Below are 17,341 nucleotides of genomic sequence, written 5' to 3'. Positions count from 1 at the left end.
CACACCCGGATTCACAGGCTCTTTAAATTCTTTTTGCCTGCAGTCCTGAAAGCTGGTTCTCCCCAAACTGGTTCATGCACACAAAGGCCTGATGGTTCCAGGGATTGGAGATTACATTTTTGCTTCGTTTCCTAGGTGATAATCCACATTTCAAGATTTTGATGTCGTCCGCCTAATGTGGTGATCCTTTCATGGAAAAAGAGCCTCAGCCAAATTTTCTTTGGGATTTTGCAGGGCGAAGTTGGTAAAAAACAAAATTAGGCGGTAGCTTCTTGCAGAAAGAGAGGTCAGCTCATTGTGCCACCCTTTGTCCACATCGTTAAATGGTTCTCATCCGCTGGCATTCCTCGTTTTCTTTTGCTAGTGGGTTTTCAATGCCGAGGTACAGCCAGGAGGCTGAGCTCCACAACCTGTGTTTGTGACATCCAGGCAGATCTCTTTTTGTTTCTGGCTCGCAGTGTGAATTTTACTTCCTTGTAGATGCCAGCTTTTCATAATTTGAACTCAATCACGAAGGACATGAGGATCAAACCGCTTAGACACCCGAAACCCTGCCCTACAACCATTTAACTTTGTTTAAGTAAAACATCATGAGGGCATTTATGTTTTTTACAGCATTCTCTTTAAATTCTGTTTCCCTTGGCTGGAGGAGATGCTGCCTGCACAAAAACATCAGGTAGCCTTAGCAGCACAGAGTCTTGCTGTATGGGCCCTAAGTGCTTGGAAGAGGCGCAAGAATTATGGATTCTACAAGCATGGCTTCCTTTTAGGTCTGCAACCATCGTGACACAGATTGGCCCTTCTCATTGGTAATTTCTGTCTAAAAGCACTTTATGGACTGTAATTGCCGTGGCATTTATCACAATGATTTTCACTCATTAAAGTTTATATGATGCCTTACCAATTGGCAGACTGAAGTTGTTCAGCAGCATTTTATCATAGCCTATTTTTAACCAGATTTTTTACCATAATGGACGTCGAGTTTAGTTATAAGCCCTTAAAGCTTTTAAAATAATAATCCATTAAGCTTTCCTCTAAGTTTTTTTATGAAATGCAAGTAGAAACCTAGAATGGGGCAAAAATGATTAAACCGTGTTGCTGGCAATTTTCTGTATCTTTGCTCTTCACCCCTTGAGTGTCTCGTCTATTGGCTGACCCGGGTTTTCAGCTTGTTTTTAAGCGTAAATAGCATCTTGGAGCCCACCAGCAGTCTTAAGAGTTGGTTACAAAGAGATGGAATGGTAGCTGAAGGCAAAATTATCTCACCTCTGAGAGAGGCCATGGGTATGTTCTAGGTATTTCTGAAGTGATGGAAGTATGGGAGAGGAAGGGTGGGATTTTCTTCCTGTTGTTCAGTGTGGTGTCTTGGACAACTGCCTAGTCTCCTGCTGTGTTGAAGAAGCTGACTGCAGTGGTTTGACTGTTGAAGAATACATTGTAATGGTGCCCGTGCAGAAGCAGGAAGGGCAAAATAGGGTAGGCAAACCAGAATAACGAACAATAGATAATGATTGCAGGATAAAAGAGGGGGGCAAACAAAGAGACCATTATTGTAATGTCATCCTCCTTCAAGGAACCATCCCAGAAATCCTTAAAGCGGGACAGGTATCCCCTATCTTAAAAAAGCCATTGACGGACCTATCGAACTTAACCCCTTCAGTGCTGATGACAAAGCCAGCTCGTCATGGGTGTTACCTGCCCTGTGCTTATGACGAGCTGGCTTTGTCATGAACAATGGGATCTCAAAGAGTTTAGCACCCAGCGGGAAAACCCATAGCAGCCAAGGTGTTAAACAACTATCGCCCAATATCCAACATCACAACTCTGGCCAATCTCTAAGAAAAATGTGTTCATACACAGTTGGGAAACTACATAGATAACTTCAACCTGCTCAACCAATACCAACCTGGCTTCCGGGCAGTTCACAGTATGGAACTCATAATAGATGACGCACTAAAAATCCTTGACCAAAACAAAACTTATTTACTAATTTTGCTTGACCTATCTTCGGCCTTTGACACAGTCAAACATGACAACTTGCTAGACCTCTTAAAACAAAGAATGGGTTTATCCGGCTCTGTACTTACTTGGTCCATCTCCTTCGTCCAAAACAGATCAAAGATTCAAGGTCAATCATTCCCTATCCAAACCTGTCCCAGCCACTCTAGGAGTACCGCAATGATCATGCCTCTCACCCACACCTTTCAACCTTTTTATGGAACCACTCCCCAAACTTCTCAGCGCATCTAAGGTCCACTATCACATGTACACAGATGATACACAACTCTACATAACGATCTAATCACTCGAGGACATCAAATCTCTCAACTCAGCGCTGCAAAAATCTCAGTCCTGGCTGGCAAAACCATTTGAAACTAAACACCCCCAAAACTGAATTCCTCCTAATCGCTCCCCCCAACCAATCGGCCATCATTCAAGACTGGTTGAATCACCCAACAGCACTCAAAGGTCAACCACTCATTGTCGATTCAGCTAAATCACTGGGATTAATGCTGGACAGAAACCTAAACATGCAGAAACACATCAGTGCCTCTACAAAAGGAGCAAACTTTGAAATAACCACCTTGAAAAAACTGAAACCCTTTGTGCCCACAAATGACTTCTAACAGGCAGTGCAAGCCTTAGTAATTCCAAGAGTACAATATGGTTGTGCCGCCCTTTTGGGCCTTCCCATATCAACGATGGCCCCTCTAAGAGCCACAATAAACACAGTGGCTAGACTAATCACAGGCTCCAAAATAAACGGTCATATCTCCCTGGACATTAGAGCTCTCAACTGGCTACCCTTCGAGGCGAGAGTTCATCTGAAAACCGCATGTATAACGCACAAGGCTGTACACCACAATACCCCAGGTTATCTAACACAAAAACTGACACTCTCCTGTGGTAACAGATCCACCAGGAGCAGAAGAAGATTCCCATCTTCTTCTGAAACCGCAATGATTTGCCAAGAATACAACATATAACCAATCCTCCTCAGGAATGGCCCCCAGGATCTGGAATGCCTTCCCCCCAGAAACGAGGTAGAACCCCTCTACTGCCTCTTTCAAAAAAGTGAAATAGATACTCATGTCTAAGTTTACGTGAACTCTTTTTATATCGGGTTTTTATTTACTACCTTGTATTGGACCTCCCTCAACAAGAGTTAAACTATATTCTCAGGAATAATATTTTTCTAAAAACTATGTATATAACCTTGTAATGTATATGTTTATCTATTGTTAGCTATTTCTGTGTACTAGACTCAATCATATATTCTTCTACTATATTTTTATCTGCTCCTTACATCTTTCTTGTAGAGCGCTCTGATACATGCAAGGTTCTTGTTCGCGCTATATAAAACTCTCAAAATAAAATATAAATAAATCCTTCAAGTATCTGTGGTTTTGTATACAACCCTATTACACTCAAATTCGAGTCCTTGGACCCCATGAAGTCGTTGTGAAGCCTCATTCTGTTTTATCTGCATTTATTCCTAACTTTCAAACAGTTCACACATTTATATTACGGTCAAACTGCGCACAACATCAAGGCATCCCTGAACCAGCCACCCAGTGCTATGGGCAAATTTCTTCTCTTACCATAAGACTCAGGATGCCTGACTCACTCAGTTGTAAGAGCAAGAACGTAAACTGAGTGTAGAGGCCCCACCTCCTGTTGTGTGCTTAGTGACATGCTTCGGTTGTGACTCTGCCTGTCAGGGTCAGTCTGCAGCATGTCCTATGCATTGCTGACACTTATGTTTGACTAAATTAGAAGATTACCAGAGGAGGCCATGCCATCTTGGGCCTCGTAATACGTTCATGGGCATTGATAGAATACCCCAAGGCATACTGAGTGTTGTAGAAGGGAATGGTGGACTCAAATATAGTGTGTGCCGAGACATGGGAGTTTCATTTTGTAACTTTAGGACCTCTGCCATCCCTGGCTTTGAGGCAAGAGCATAGCACATAAAGGGAATCATAGCATTTCTGTTAGGAAATCAAGGCAGTAGGCAACAGAATGCCACGTAATGCTGGCTGAGAAACCCAGACTTGCTGACAATGTCCAGACATGTTCCATGGTTGTGACAGATTATCGACTGACAGTTGAATAATTGTAAGAGCTTTATGTGTTTATTATTTATGCACATAAGGATGTCTGTTTAATATTTTTTTTAAAATAAGTGTATTACCTAAAGGAGGCAGTAGGGTTGTGCATGCATGATTTAAATCTATGCAGAGCATTTCAGTGGGCATTGTCTCTTGGTCAGTGAGGCTTGGTACTGGGTCAGGGAGACTGCAACATTTGAGGAAGGTAGACATGACCACAAACATGGGCACTGCAAGAGAGCGGGACAGAGCGAGAGGTGGACCCTGGGGGCGGCGTGAGAGAGGTGGACACTGGGGGCCGAGTGAGAGGTGGGTCCTGGGGGCCGCATGAGAAAGGTGCCCTCAGAGGGCCACATGAGAGTTGGCCCCTGCCCTGAGGGCCACTAGGGAGGTGGACCCTGGAATAGAAAGAAACTGATCCAGGGATATAGCTAGCAGCAACTAATTACCCTGGCAGGCTTCCATGCCAGGAGGCCAAGATGCTGGTTGAGATCCTGCTTTACAAGTACCTCCTAACCAGAACAATTTAGTAATTCATAACCAAAGCAACACATTCTGTGTAGCTCTGCCTATTGTTTGGTCTACAGATACATTGTTTCCAAGCATAAACACCGCCCTTGTACTACCATAAATTAGAGCAAAGTAATAGTGCAAGTTCCCTGCTAGCATCCTAGATGGGTGCTGGTTAGGGATCAAGTCAAGGCCATAGTGGCCTTGGAGATCCCCCAGCAGCTCAAAAATGATTCATTATGTTGTGGGTGCCCCGGGTGGATACTATTGCACCCACAGAAAAATAAAGGCAGATTTCCACCTGCAGCTACTATGGGTGAAGGCCGGGGAGCCAGCTGAGGCATTGGGGCTCCCTCCATAAATCCAGGGATTAATTTGGTGGTTGCCTGCGCACCCACAGAAAATATACAATGTCTCCTGTCAACACCCACTAAGGGCCCAGGCCTCTCCACATGGCCCCAAAGTTAATTTAAAGTGTGGGTGTCCCAGTTGAGATGGGTGTGGGGGTGTGTGTGTGGGGGGGGGACAGGAGGGGGTCACCCGAACATTTAAAAAGAGCCCAAAAAAGAGAATCAATAAATGAGCTGCAGGAGGGGCTCTGTTATTCCTTACTCCAGGAAGGAGTGCCCCATTCTGCCCTACACGTGCTTTTTAATTGTATTTTTTTTTATCCTGTTGGTCTCCTAAAAGGTGCCAGGGCCCCAAGTGGCATTTTGTTTTTATGTTGTGGAGTGCTACAAGTGCAGCAGCCCCCCAGCAAAATAAAATAAACTCTCACTCTCTCTCCTCTTGGTCATTGAATCTAAACAAACTCCGAGCTGGACATGTATGCTCTTCAGCTGGAGTGCAGTGCCCACCTGTGGCTAATTCTGTGGCTGCACTTTGTGGCCTGAAAAATGTTTTGGAAAGCCTCAGACATGTTTATTTTTGTGTGAATGCTTTGTTAAAAGTATTTTGAAACAATGACTTTTAACATTGTAATTTATGAATTTATAAAATATATACCTGATTATAGTTATTGGTAACTTTTTATCAAAGACTATATATCTGCTTTATACATGTGGATGTACTGACCCCTTTGATAAAGATATTAGCCCTGCTTTTTAGGTCAAGTATTCAAGACCTCCTATATATACTTCAGTATATACTTATTTGTGTAGGTACTTTGTGGGTTTTGGAGATCAGCCCTAGGACTTGTCTGCTTCCGCTTAGGGACTTTTTTTCTGTTCAACTGCCTCTATTTAACTTTCTTGATAGAAAACGACCAGCAGAGGTCAGTAAAATATAAAAATCACTTTAGTGTTCTCTGGATTCCAGTCCATAGAAATTGTCTTCGACAAGAACCCATAGACAATAATATTTTTTCAAATCCTGTATTTCCAGTGATATGACCACCGAAGGCCCTGATTTTAAATTAAAAACAGAGCTTTGGATCATACCATTTCCCACCGAAAGGCAATATTTCTCTCCATGTGTTCCCATACCTGGCGTGTCACACAGTTTGGTGCTTACTTTCCCTCCATGTTAAAGAACAATAGATATTTCAGCACCCAGGCTAATGTGCTGCATAGCTAAATACATGTTAGGTCCCAAAGGCGAGACCAATTGCATTGCAAAAGCTTGTTTAAAACACATTTTCAGTTTAAGACAACATAGTTTAGTATATCAGTATTCCTTACTAAAGATATCCCGTCCTAATGTGTGATTTACCTCATTAACAATGGCAGTGATGTGTTAAAAAAAACAGAGTTAATTAACTGGAGGCAAACATTTCAGAGGTTGGGACACGATAAGAGAATGCAATTTTTACTTTCTTTGCATTTGGAGTTTCTACCACTCGATCCTCGTTATCAGCATCCCCAAAACTGTGAACTTTTAACATAACTTGTAAGCAAGCTAGGTTTAATGTTTTGAAAGGTACAAGTAGACAATTCATATTCTAACTTGTAAGGAAAGGGTATAACAAGGATGAGAGTTTGCTCATGCACTCCTTCAAGTGAAAGCTGGGTTTTTAAAGCAGTGCATCAGGACTGTTCTGAACGAGAAAGCACAAACGATGACTACGGAGATATTTTCATAAAATATGCACCAAACGTAAGTAACGTCTAAAAGTGAGGAAAATTATTCTAAAATCTAGAGAAGTAATATTAATACAAAATAGTTATAATCATCTACACTTACCTCACAAACACCTAAGCTGACCAGTCTTCTGGAGCTGAGACTTGTTCTTAACCATCTTCAAACACAACCTAAAAACAAAGTATAAAAAGAGTAATCAAATGCCTCTCTAAAGTTGGCGGTGAAACTGAATTATCTGGGCAATCTATGATGTTTGATTATATAGCTGTGATTCGTATCAAATACAACGTAATCAGTTTAGACTAGCCCACACGTGCCGCAGTCACAAAGGGTTACAATCCAAAACAAGATGCATCTAGGTCGGAGAGACTCTGCAACTAACAAAGAAAGTATGCAGCCTAAGAGTTTTCACGAAACACTGATGCTACATACAGTGATGCTGGAGGTCAGTAGCTACAAGAATTTGGCTCAGAGATTAGTTAGTGCATTTGTACAAAATTACTTTCATTTGTATCCATAGACACATTAAGTTTGATGTGTAAACATATATCATTCAATGAAACAAGGAACCATGTCTCAATGGCCAGAACCAAAGCCATGTGAATGTTGAGGCAGCTGAAGAAAAAGACACACAAGTGATGGACGTAATGCAGAACAAATTAAAACATTCACCCCCAGTCAAGAGATCTGGGTTAAGCCAGGCCCTCCCTGGATCAGAAGAAAGCATCCTAGGACCGGTTTCGGGGTTTCACCCCTCTTCAGCCAGGATAGCTTGAATCCAGTGGCACAGTGAGCCCGGGGCCCAACCACGTCTGGGCATACCCGCGCACTTAGGGCGAGGAAGCAAAAGACACACAATTGATGGACGGAATGCAGAACGAATCAAAACATTCACCCCCAGTCAAGAGATCTGGGTTAAATCCATCATTCTTTTGCTCACCATGCCACCCCAGTTTAGACCTGGCCCTATGCAAATCAGTCTTGATCATGTGCCTCATGGGAGCAGTCCAGCCCGAACTGATAAGCCAGGTCCTCCCTGGACCGGACACTAGCATCCTAGGACCGGTGTCGGGGTGACAACCCCTCTTCAGCCAGGATAGCTTAACACCTTGGCAGCTTGAGAGATTCCTCTCCTGTGCTGGGCCCTAATAGAAATGGGTGTGGTCATGACGAGCTCAGCTCGTCATGAGCACAGGAGCACTGTGCCTCATGACGAGCTGAGCTTGTCATGAGCACTGAAGGGGTTAAATCCAGTGGCACACTGAGCACGGGACCCACTTCTGGGCATACCTAGCGTACTTAGGGCGAGAAAGCAAAAGACACACAATTGATGGACGGAAAGCAGAACAAATCAAAACATTCACCCCCAGTCGAGATCTGCGTTAAATCCATCATTCGTTTGCTCACCATGCCACCCGAGTTTAGACCTGGCCATATGCAAATCAGTCTTGACCCTGTGCCTCATGGGAACAGTCCAGCCCAAACTGCTAAGCCCGGTCATCCCTGGACCGGAATCAAGCATCCTAGGACCGGTTTCGGGGTTTCACCCCTCTTCATCCAGGAAAGCTTGAATCTAGTGGCACAGTGAGCCCGGGGCATACACGGGGCACTTAGGAAGAGGAAGCAAAAGACACCCAATTGATGGACGGAATGCAGAACAAATCAAAACATTCACCCCCAGTAAAGAGTTAAATCAATCATTCTTTTGCTCACCATGCCACCTCAGTTTAGACCTGGCCATATGCAAATCAGTCTTGACCCTGTGCCTCACGGGAACTGTCCAGCCCGAACTGCTAAGCCAGGTCCTCCCTGGAACGGAAACAAGCCTCCTAGGACCCCTTTCTCCATGCCACTGGAGTCAAGCTATCCTGGCTGATGAGGGATGAAAGCCCGAAACCGGTCCTAGGATGCTTGTTTCCAGACCAGGGAGGACCTGGCCTGGCAGTTCGGGCTGGACTTTTCCCATTGGGTGTAGGATAAAGACTGATTTGCATTTGAATGGGTCTAAACTGGAAATGGCATGGTGAGCAAAAAAGCGATGGATTTAGGCCCAGATCTCTGTATTGGGGTGAATGTATGACATTGTTCTGCATTCTGTCCATCAGTTGTTCTTTTTGCATTTGTCATCCTGAGTGGGACGGGTATGCCCAGACGTTGGTCCTGTGATCTCCATGTCACTGGAGTCAACCTATCCTGGCTGATGAGGGCTGAAAGCCCGAAACCGATTCTAGTATGCTTGTTTCCAGTCCAGGGAGGACCTAGCCTGGCTGGCAGTTCGGGCTGGAATGTTCCCATTGGGTGCAGGGTCAAGACAGATTTGCATATGGCTGGGTCCAAACTGGAATGGCAAGGTGAACAAAAAAACTATGGATTTAGGCCCAGATCTCTGTACTGGGGTGAATGTGTGACATTGTTCTTCATTCTGTTCTTCAATTGTTCTTTTTGCATGAGGCGGCTGAAGAAGCAATTAATTGACATTAACATTTAAAGACAATCTCAGTTTCATAGGGCAGGTTCACCTCGTATATGGGCTCCAAAATGTGAACTCGAAATGTCTCTGCGTCAACTACGAACAAAGATATCCACAGAGTCTTTGGGAGAGCTTGAAAAAGGGCGGTGGTTTCAGCAAAAGTAAACTCATCATCTGCTTTATCGAGCCTGTTGATGCTGGACAAATAGCTATCAGAGCAGAGAAAACTCCACTTGTCCAATATCAGCATTCTAGGCAACGTCATCAAGGCAGCTTGCCCAGTAACAATGAACAGTCACTTGGCTGGCATAGGCGAAAAATCCCACTGGAGTCAACATTGGAAACAGGAAACACAATTTCTTCAAGTTGTGTTTGATACAGGTAAGACAAAAATAATCAGATCATCTGTTTTCCCGCCTTGCCAGTTTATTGGCACATCATCTGTGATTGCGCCTTGCCAGTGTATTGGTACCATTCCTATGGTGACTTACTGTTTCTGTGCTCATGTCTTCTGCCCTCCAGGTACCTTAAGGAGGTAGGTATTGATAAAATGCCCAGGACACGTCCCTTGTGTATGAGGAAGGAATGCTCAATTCCGTGGGCACGAGGCTCAGATGAGAAGCTTAGTCATAATGACATCAGAAGGTTCACAGAACATTTCCATCATCAAAGGCATGTTGCGAGAGATTGAAAGGGCTAAATTCACTGTAGGGTCAAAGAAGGGATCACATGTGCAGGTCTTCTTTAAGGTAGTATTCAAAGAGGGCATGCGCCAGCGGGGTTGACCTCAGCATTCTTTTTCTTTAAGTAGAGGTCTCACTGGGAAGAGAGTGCCTGACAAGGTTGAGTCTACTGGGTTGGGTTTTCAAAGAGGCAAGTAGACTTTAGGTAAGGGTTTAGACATGGTGATATCAAAGGAAACAGACTCTGAAAGCAAAAGAGGGTGGATGTGTCAGTAGGGCATTTTTCAATGCACTGCTCACTCTTAAACCTGTGAAGATATCCAATTCAGAGGTTTTAAATAGTGTAATAATACCTAATGACAAGAGGACCCTATGAATGTTCAAAGAAGAAGGTGCATGTGGCAATAGGTATAGGTCGTGAATATTGAGTACGGAATATCGTTATACCTTTATATCGTAGCTGAAATAGAGCTGACAAAAATATAGACAGATAAGTATGCAAAGATTTTCTATACCACTTCCACATATAAGTACCGTGACAATATATATGTCTTCAAGGTACATAGATGTAGAGTTAAGAATATCAAATTTATACATGCACTTACCTTTCAAGAGTTTGTCTTCGATATTTAGGAAATGGTATTAAGGTATCACAATATTTCCCTACTCGATATTCCAGACTACAGCCATGGCAACATAACAAAAGGGATTAGGGACAATAAGGAGAGATTAAATGCAAAGGGTTTTATTAAGTGTCTGAATAGGCAGAAAGAGGGCCTTGCTGAGACATCAGGGTAGCAGGTTTCCAACCATACAGTATAAAAAGTGTCCATTAAACTCAGCAGAGGTCAGATTGGTAGGCTATTAATCTCGTAGTATCACAAGGGACAGATAAACACGGCAAAGACATAGAATAAGGGAGTAAGAAGACCCAGAAGAACACTTAAAGAGGCAAATAAACAATGTGGGCAATGCACGAGAAATAAGAAACTCATAAAACATCAGAGGAACTGATTATCAATTTGAGACATCATGAAGAGCAGGAAGATGCTGCGGAGAAATCAAAGGTGCTTGATTTCAGTGTGTTCTGCTTCTAGTGGTCTTGAAGAGAAAGGCAGAAGCTGAGTTTCAAAACAGTGCTCTTCAAGAAGTCAGGTAGACCTTTAGAATAAACGACAGGAAGCGGGCTTCCAAAAGTCACATAAAATTAGTCATTGTGAGGCATAAAAGGGGTACTGTTGGTCCAAAAGGTATGTGTGCAAACATTTTGGAGTTAGGGATTTCTGTAGCTAGCAGGAGATTGGTTACAACTCCATTGGAATGAAATATGGAAAACACGCAGTGCTTAGGACCCCGAAGAATAGCTATTTCTGGCTGACACTACACGCGGACGGATAGTCTTGGGAAAGACAGCCCGTGGACAAATATTTATAGGGGAGACAACCGAAGGGCAACCAGCAGATGCACATGGGACCCTGAGGCGCGAAACCCTGGAGGATGTAAAAGGAGAGGTAATTTTATTAGATGGGATGCATGAGATGGAAGCATTCAGACAGGCATTTCCTGAGACAGAATCAGAGGGGTGGTCATTGAATTTCTCAGAGGCAAGGCTGCCAGTGTCTACTGCTACACATGATTTACTGGCATCTCTTGTATACCTCAGGGTGGAAGCAGAATGGTAGATTGTCTCTTGATGTGTTGTAGACAGACTGTTGTTTGCCTCAGTAGATGCAAGTGGGCAGCGAAACTTGGGGCATCGAGCGCGACGGCAGCGACACCTAGAATAAGATCTGGGGTGCACACAGTTCACTTGGTAGAGAGAAGAAGGGTCATCAATGGCGGAATTGGAGGAGAGAGCTGTTCCTGATTGGGTAGCACAGAGGTTTGTTTCCTCAGACGGGGGTGAAACTGCAGAATCACAATCCTCTACATTGGAAACAGAAGGGCCAGAGTCCTCTGGGGAAGGTTTTGGGGCAGCATCACATTCCTCTGAAGAGGGAACAGTTGCGAGGCTACTTTCCGTGGAAGCAGCGGGGTTTACTTCACTTGAGGAAAGAGTAATTGAAAGGTCAGAGTCCACAGAGTGTTGAGCAGTTACATGGTTACTTTCCCCAGAACAAGAAGCTGAAGGATCAGTTTCCTTGGCAGAAGGGACAGCAGCGGCATAAACTTCTACAGAGGGCGGGACAGCAGCGGCATAAACTTCTACTGAGGGAGTGACAGCAGGTTCTACTTCTATTGAGGAAGCATGTGAGGGATTTGTTTTCTCTTTAGGCGAAGCAGCTATTTTTGCTTCCGCTGTGGTATGCGGTTTTTTATCCCAAAATTTGACTATTCTGTTAAAAGTAGGCAAGCTGCGAGCCCCATGGGAATTATGGCTTCTCGGTGTCCTGGTCCTCACTGGAGAGGAGTGCGAAATCTCAGAATCAATATTCTTTTCTGGTGCGTGAGCAGGGTCATTAATACGCTTGTGGTCCGTGGAGGAAAACACAGAAGAGGTGTTCTCTCTTGAGAAAGAGTCAGGTGCGCCAGTATCCATCGAGAAATAGGAGTTATTATTCAGCAAGTAGAACGGGAATCATTTCGCGTTACCTGGAGGGGTGAGTACTGGTATTTCTTGCCTAAGAAGAGGGTGGTCCGTGAAGCCGCGCCCCCGGGAACTCTGTGTCCTTGGACGTTAGATGTATTACTTAAAATGAGATGGTATAAAAGTTATTTTAAAGAGGTGACTCCTCGGGGCTGATGGCAAGGCGGGAAAAAAACGCAGAAGCAAGAATTAAGTGGCGCCTATTCGGGAGAAGGGTCCGGGAGTGAAGCCATTTGAATCGTAACCGCCAAATGCACGAGCTGAAGACACCGACAACTGATAAACCGCTACCAGTTAACGTGAATCCCGCCTCAAATAATCGCTAAGGATGTGGTCGTGTGGGCACAGTTCGTACTGATGAAGCGGTATGTTTATTTAAAGTGTGGTAAATCCGTAAATGGCAACGGCATCCCCCTCCCTTGACAGAGAACATAGTATGGCTGGCGCAGGCGCGCTCAAGGCTTCCCCACGGTCACTTTGTTTCACCTTGTGCCCTGCGCGCACTGTAAACATCACGTTGGATGACGAATGTTAAGAGCCAATCGGCGCTGGCGGACACTTGCTTCATCCCGCCCACGCGCTAGACTATCTAATCAGGAAGCGATGGGAGGTCTCAGTGTCCTTTAAATAATTTACCCTCGGGCTCCGAGGACACGAGGTGCCTTTACATTACCAGTAATTGCGAAACCGACAGGGCCGATTTTATTTTATTGCCAATCATTTTTTTTTACGCCAGATAAGTATAATTGCATTCATTAAGAGAGGATTCATATGATATATCGAAATGTTTTTTTACTGGAGGGGGCTAGTTTTGGGAGTGACAAAGCAAAAATATTTTTAGCGTAGCTCATCGGGTGAGGACCCGATGTTTCTGCGGGAATCCAACCATGAACCTCTTTGGCCCCAGTGAGGCATATATTGGTTACTGTAGCACAGTGGTTCCCAAACGTTTTTGACCCGTGGCTCCCTTGACCTAATTGCCATTTGGCTGTGGCTCCCCACCATTTTTTTACCCGCGCATCGGGGTGCTGCGGCGCACCCTTTGGGAACCACTGGTCTACATGAAGAATCAAGCCTAGACGTGATGAAGGATTCAGAGAGTAGCCATCACTATCATAAAACTTTATTTGCAATCACAAAGATCTTATAAAGTACATCTCCATGCATACAACACCATCATAGAGTAGTATAAAGCACTCCCACTAAAAGTAACCAGGCTAGAGAAAGGCTCAAGGAGCTCTGTGGCGTTGCAAGAAGTTTATGTGAGTTGGGCTCTGATCATGGGCATCCGCAGAAATGTTTTCGGGGGGTGGGGGGGCACATTTTTTACTTCATCACCATCCCCCTTGCACCCTTTTCCCCACTGCCTTACACCCTTCTCCCCCTCCACCCTGCACCCTTCTCCCCCTCCCCCTTGTACCCTACTCCACCTCCGCCTTGCACCCTTTTCTACCTTGCACCATTCTCCCCTCTGCCTTGCACCCTTCTCCCTTCTGCCTTGCACCCTTCTCCCCTCTGCCGTGCACCCTTCTCCCCTCTGCCTTCTACCCTTCTCCCCTCTGCCTTCTACCCTTCTCCCCTCTGCCTTGCCTCCTTCTCCCCTCTGCCTTGAACCCTTCTCCCCTCTGCCTTGCACCCTTCTCCCCACTGCCTTGCACCCTTTTACTCTCTGCCTTGCACCCTTCTTTTCTCTGCCTTGCACCCTTCTCCTCTCTGGCTTGCACCCTTCTCCCCTCTGCCTTGCACCCTTCTCCCCTTTGCCGTGTACCCTTCTCCCCTCTGCCTTGCACCCTTCCCCCCTCCGCCTTGCACCCTTCTCCTCCCTGGCTTGCACCCTTATCCTCTCTACCATGCACCCTTCTCCTCTCTGCCTTGCACCCTTCTCCGCTCTGCCTTGCACCCTTCTTTTCTCTGCCTGGCACCCTTCTCTCTGCCTTGCACCCTTCTCTCCTTTGCCGTGTACCCTTCTCCCCTCTGCGTTGCACCCTTCTCCCCTCAGCGTTGCACCCTTCTCCCCTCAGCCTTGCACCCTTCCCCCCTCCGCCTTCCACCCTTCCCCCCTTTCACCTTGCACCCTTCTCCTCTCTGCCTTGCACCGTCCTTCCCTCTGCCTTGCACCCTGCACCCACCCACCCAACGCTCTCCACCAGGACCCTGACCCTGCATCCACCCACCCACCCACCCACCCAATGCTCTCCACCAGGACCTGACCCAGCACCCACCCACCCAACGCTCTCCACCAGGCCCATGACCATGCACCCACCCAACGCTCTCCACCAGGTCCCTCACCCTGCACCCACCCACCCAACGGTCCGAGGAATGAGAGATGTGCTTCAATTGCAGCCTTATATGTGTCTCTGACATTCCACCTCAGTCCCTTTTGAAATGCTGGGCCTTGTCTTTCAGAAAGCAGGTCTCTGGCAGTACATGAGCCTCGCGTGCACGTGAGCCTCGCGCACACACGAACCTCACGCACACAAGAGCTTCGCGCGCACAGTTCAGCTACTGAACAATGTGGAAGGACCCAGCCCACCCCCGGGCTCTTATAAATTATTTGTGGGGGCTTAAGCCCTAATAACCTGGCGCCTACGCATGCCACTGAGGCTCAGCCCCTCTGCTTGACTCCTGGCACGCTGGATGAGAGCAGGCCGTGTACCAGTCTTGGAACACGTCGAACTAGAAGCCAACAGGCTCTCCAGGGGTCGATCCTGAACGGGAGCCCTGCCATACAGATGACAACACGTGAAAGCTTCTTGGGTTCAAACACGCGGCGACGACTGATTCTACTGTCAGAAAGGCAGCGTCGGATTGGTAACAAGGGCATTCGGGCAATGCCCGAGGGGCTGGGGTCCGAGTTCCACCTGAGGGCTGCTTTTGAGCAGCCTGGGGGTTGATTTGGGCGGTGTCTCTGTTGTTCGACTATACAGCCAGCGGCCCAGTGGGTGTCTAAGTGGCCTTTCTGGAGGGAGATGGGCGCTCATTACCTCCCGTACAGCAGCAACAGGTAGAGGTGTCACCCCTTTTCTCTCACTGGGCCTCCCATTAATGTAGGCATACTGAGCGGGGCAGGGGGCCTGTGCAGAAGTGGCCTCACTTTTTTCAGGGGTGTTTCACTAGTGTAAACTGATGCGTGCATATCCCCCCACCCCCCTCCCCTTTTCTATGTAAAATTACACTGAAGCAGTGATTTGAGGGAAGGCATTATGCAAATGTGGTCCGACTTTTTTATGCGTGCCCGTGCCGATTTTTAATCCCAATCCAACCCTGTAGGGGTATTATTAATAGAGCTTGCTGGACATTAAAACGTATCATATTAACCATTCATATAGCACTCCCCAAAAAATGCATGTTTGCAGATGGTCACCATAAACAACCAGAGTTTTGCATTGGAATTACGAAGGGTACGTGTTATACACACACAGTTCAAATGCTGAAAGCCGTTGAAAGGTCCCTTGTGAACGGCCAATAGAAAAATACGCAGGAGTCGATGCGGGAACACCGATTCTCGCATGCTCGTTCACAAATTATGAAAAACCTTATTATTTCCCTACCTATGAAATAACGGGGGCCGGTTATGGTAAATTAGGAGAACCTGGCCATACATGGGATTTTAAGGAGCCAATTGGAAAGAGAGCCTAACAGTGAAACTCCTAAACTCTGGGTGTGGCAGGGGCCAAGCGCTGCGTGAAGCGCCTGTGCTTCGGGTGTGGGAAAACCCTGACTCGAAGTGTGAACCACGTATGCCCTGCCCTTTGTCAGTCACATACTCTGAATCCCACGTGCTCTATGTATGTATGGCAGTGCTTGGCTTTGGTAAGTAAAAAAAGAGGATTTCTCCTGGGACTATTTTGTTAACCTCTAATCAATATTAGTCATGGGCAATATTTCTGTCAAAACAACCCACTTTTATATATCATTCTTCCATTCCTCGTACATTCAGTTCCTCAAAGGTAATTTGGTGACATCAATTAAACAACAGACCTAATTAAGAAAACAGTTTATCTTTAATAAAATTAATAATGACATATAGTGCAACAATCAATTAATAAATATAAATGACAGTTAAAAAGTCCTATTGACCAACAATTTTCGCTCTACATGAAATTAAAATTACAAGTTATATATGAAAATAATATGTAAAACTAAGTACTGGAGAGCTAACAACCAAGTGAAGTGCAAGAAATAAAAAACATTTCAAATTCCATCACTCCACATTGAACTCAATGTATATTTTTAACCAGGTGTCCATTAATCATTTCATCAATATAAACACACGTATGGTTCCTGGGATGTAACATTCAATGATGCGTCGACGCGTTTCGGTAGCTCATGTATTTCTTTATGCCACCTTCTTCGGGACGATATATGTATAAAATAGCTCTCTTCTCACGACAGCATATATATCCTTTTAAATTTCGAATAACATTCCAAGGTATCTTCTGGTTTGTCTTCGAACAATACCAGACCATGTACTTCAGATACACCTTGGGGTCCTCTTTTCCTATAATAGAGTTCTGATTATTCAAATAACTGTTTTCGTTGTGATCGGGTGCTGTGGGACAAGCGGGGCTGACAAAGCTCCATATGCTTCTCTAAGACCGATATAAAAATTCTTAGATGTATCAATCACTACATGGTGATATCACTAGGATATACTTTTCTATTGAGCGGTTTCTTAGTCCCGTCTTTAGTACTTGCAGAAATTAAGATTTTCGTGCACGTTAGTTCCAAGCGTGTCACCCTTCTGCCGTCTTGAATGGCTTTGGACCACTGTAGGTCTGGGTGTCGCCGCTGCGGTCCCTGACTCTGAGGGTCAAACACACCACGTCTCAGGAAGAAGGGGTTGGTGCCCCCACTCCGGGTGTAAACGGGGCTCTAGGAAAGCTTCACTTGACTCGGA

General features: G+C 45.4%; 1 long non-coding RNA gene across 1 annotated transcript in view; it reads right to left on the bottom strand.

Annotated features, from left to right (window-relative positions):
- Nucleotides 1-17,341, bottom strand: part of LOC147717874 (uncharacterized) — an 81,686-nt gene that overhangs the window by 17,224 nt on the left and 47,121 nt on the right. Inside the window, exon 2 of the long non-coding RNA XR_015295825.1 lies at nucleotides 6,804-6,871. This is a non-coding gene — a long non-coding RNA (uncharacterized LOC147717874). The remainder of the gene's footprint in view (nucleotides 1-6,803; nucleotides 6,872-17,341) is intronic.

This window comes from Lissotriton vulgaris, chromosome 5 (genome assembly GCF_964263255.1).
Source record: "Lissotriton vulgaris chromosome 5, aLisVul1.2, whole genome shotgun sequence".
In the NCBI taxonomy this organism is placed as follows: domain Eukaryota; kingdom Metazoa; phylum Chordata; class Amphibia; order Caudata; family Salamandridae; genus Lissotriton; species Lissotriton vulgaris.
The sequence above is the reverse complement of the archived record's forward strand: the minus strand, read 5'-3'. Positions and strand labels throughout refer to the sequence as shown.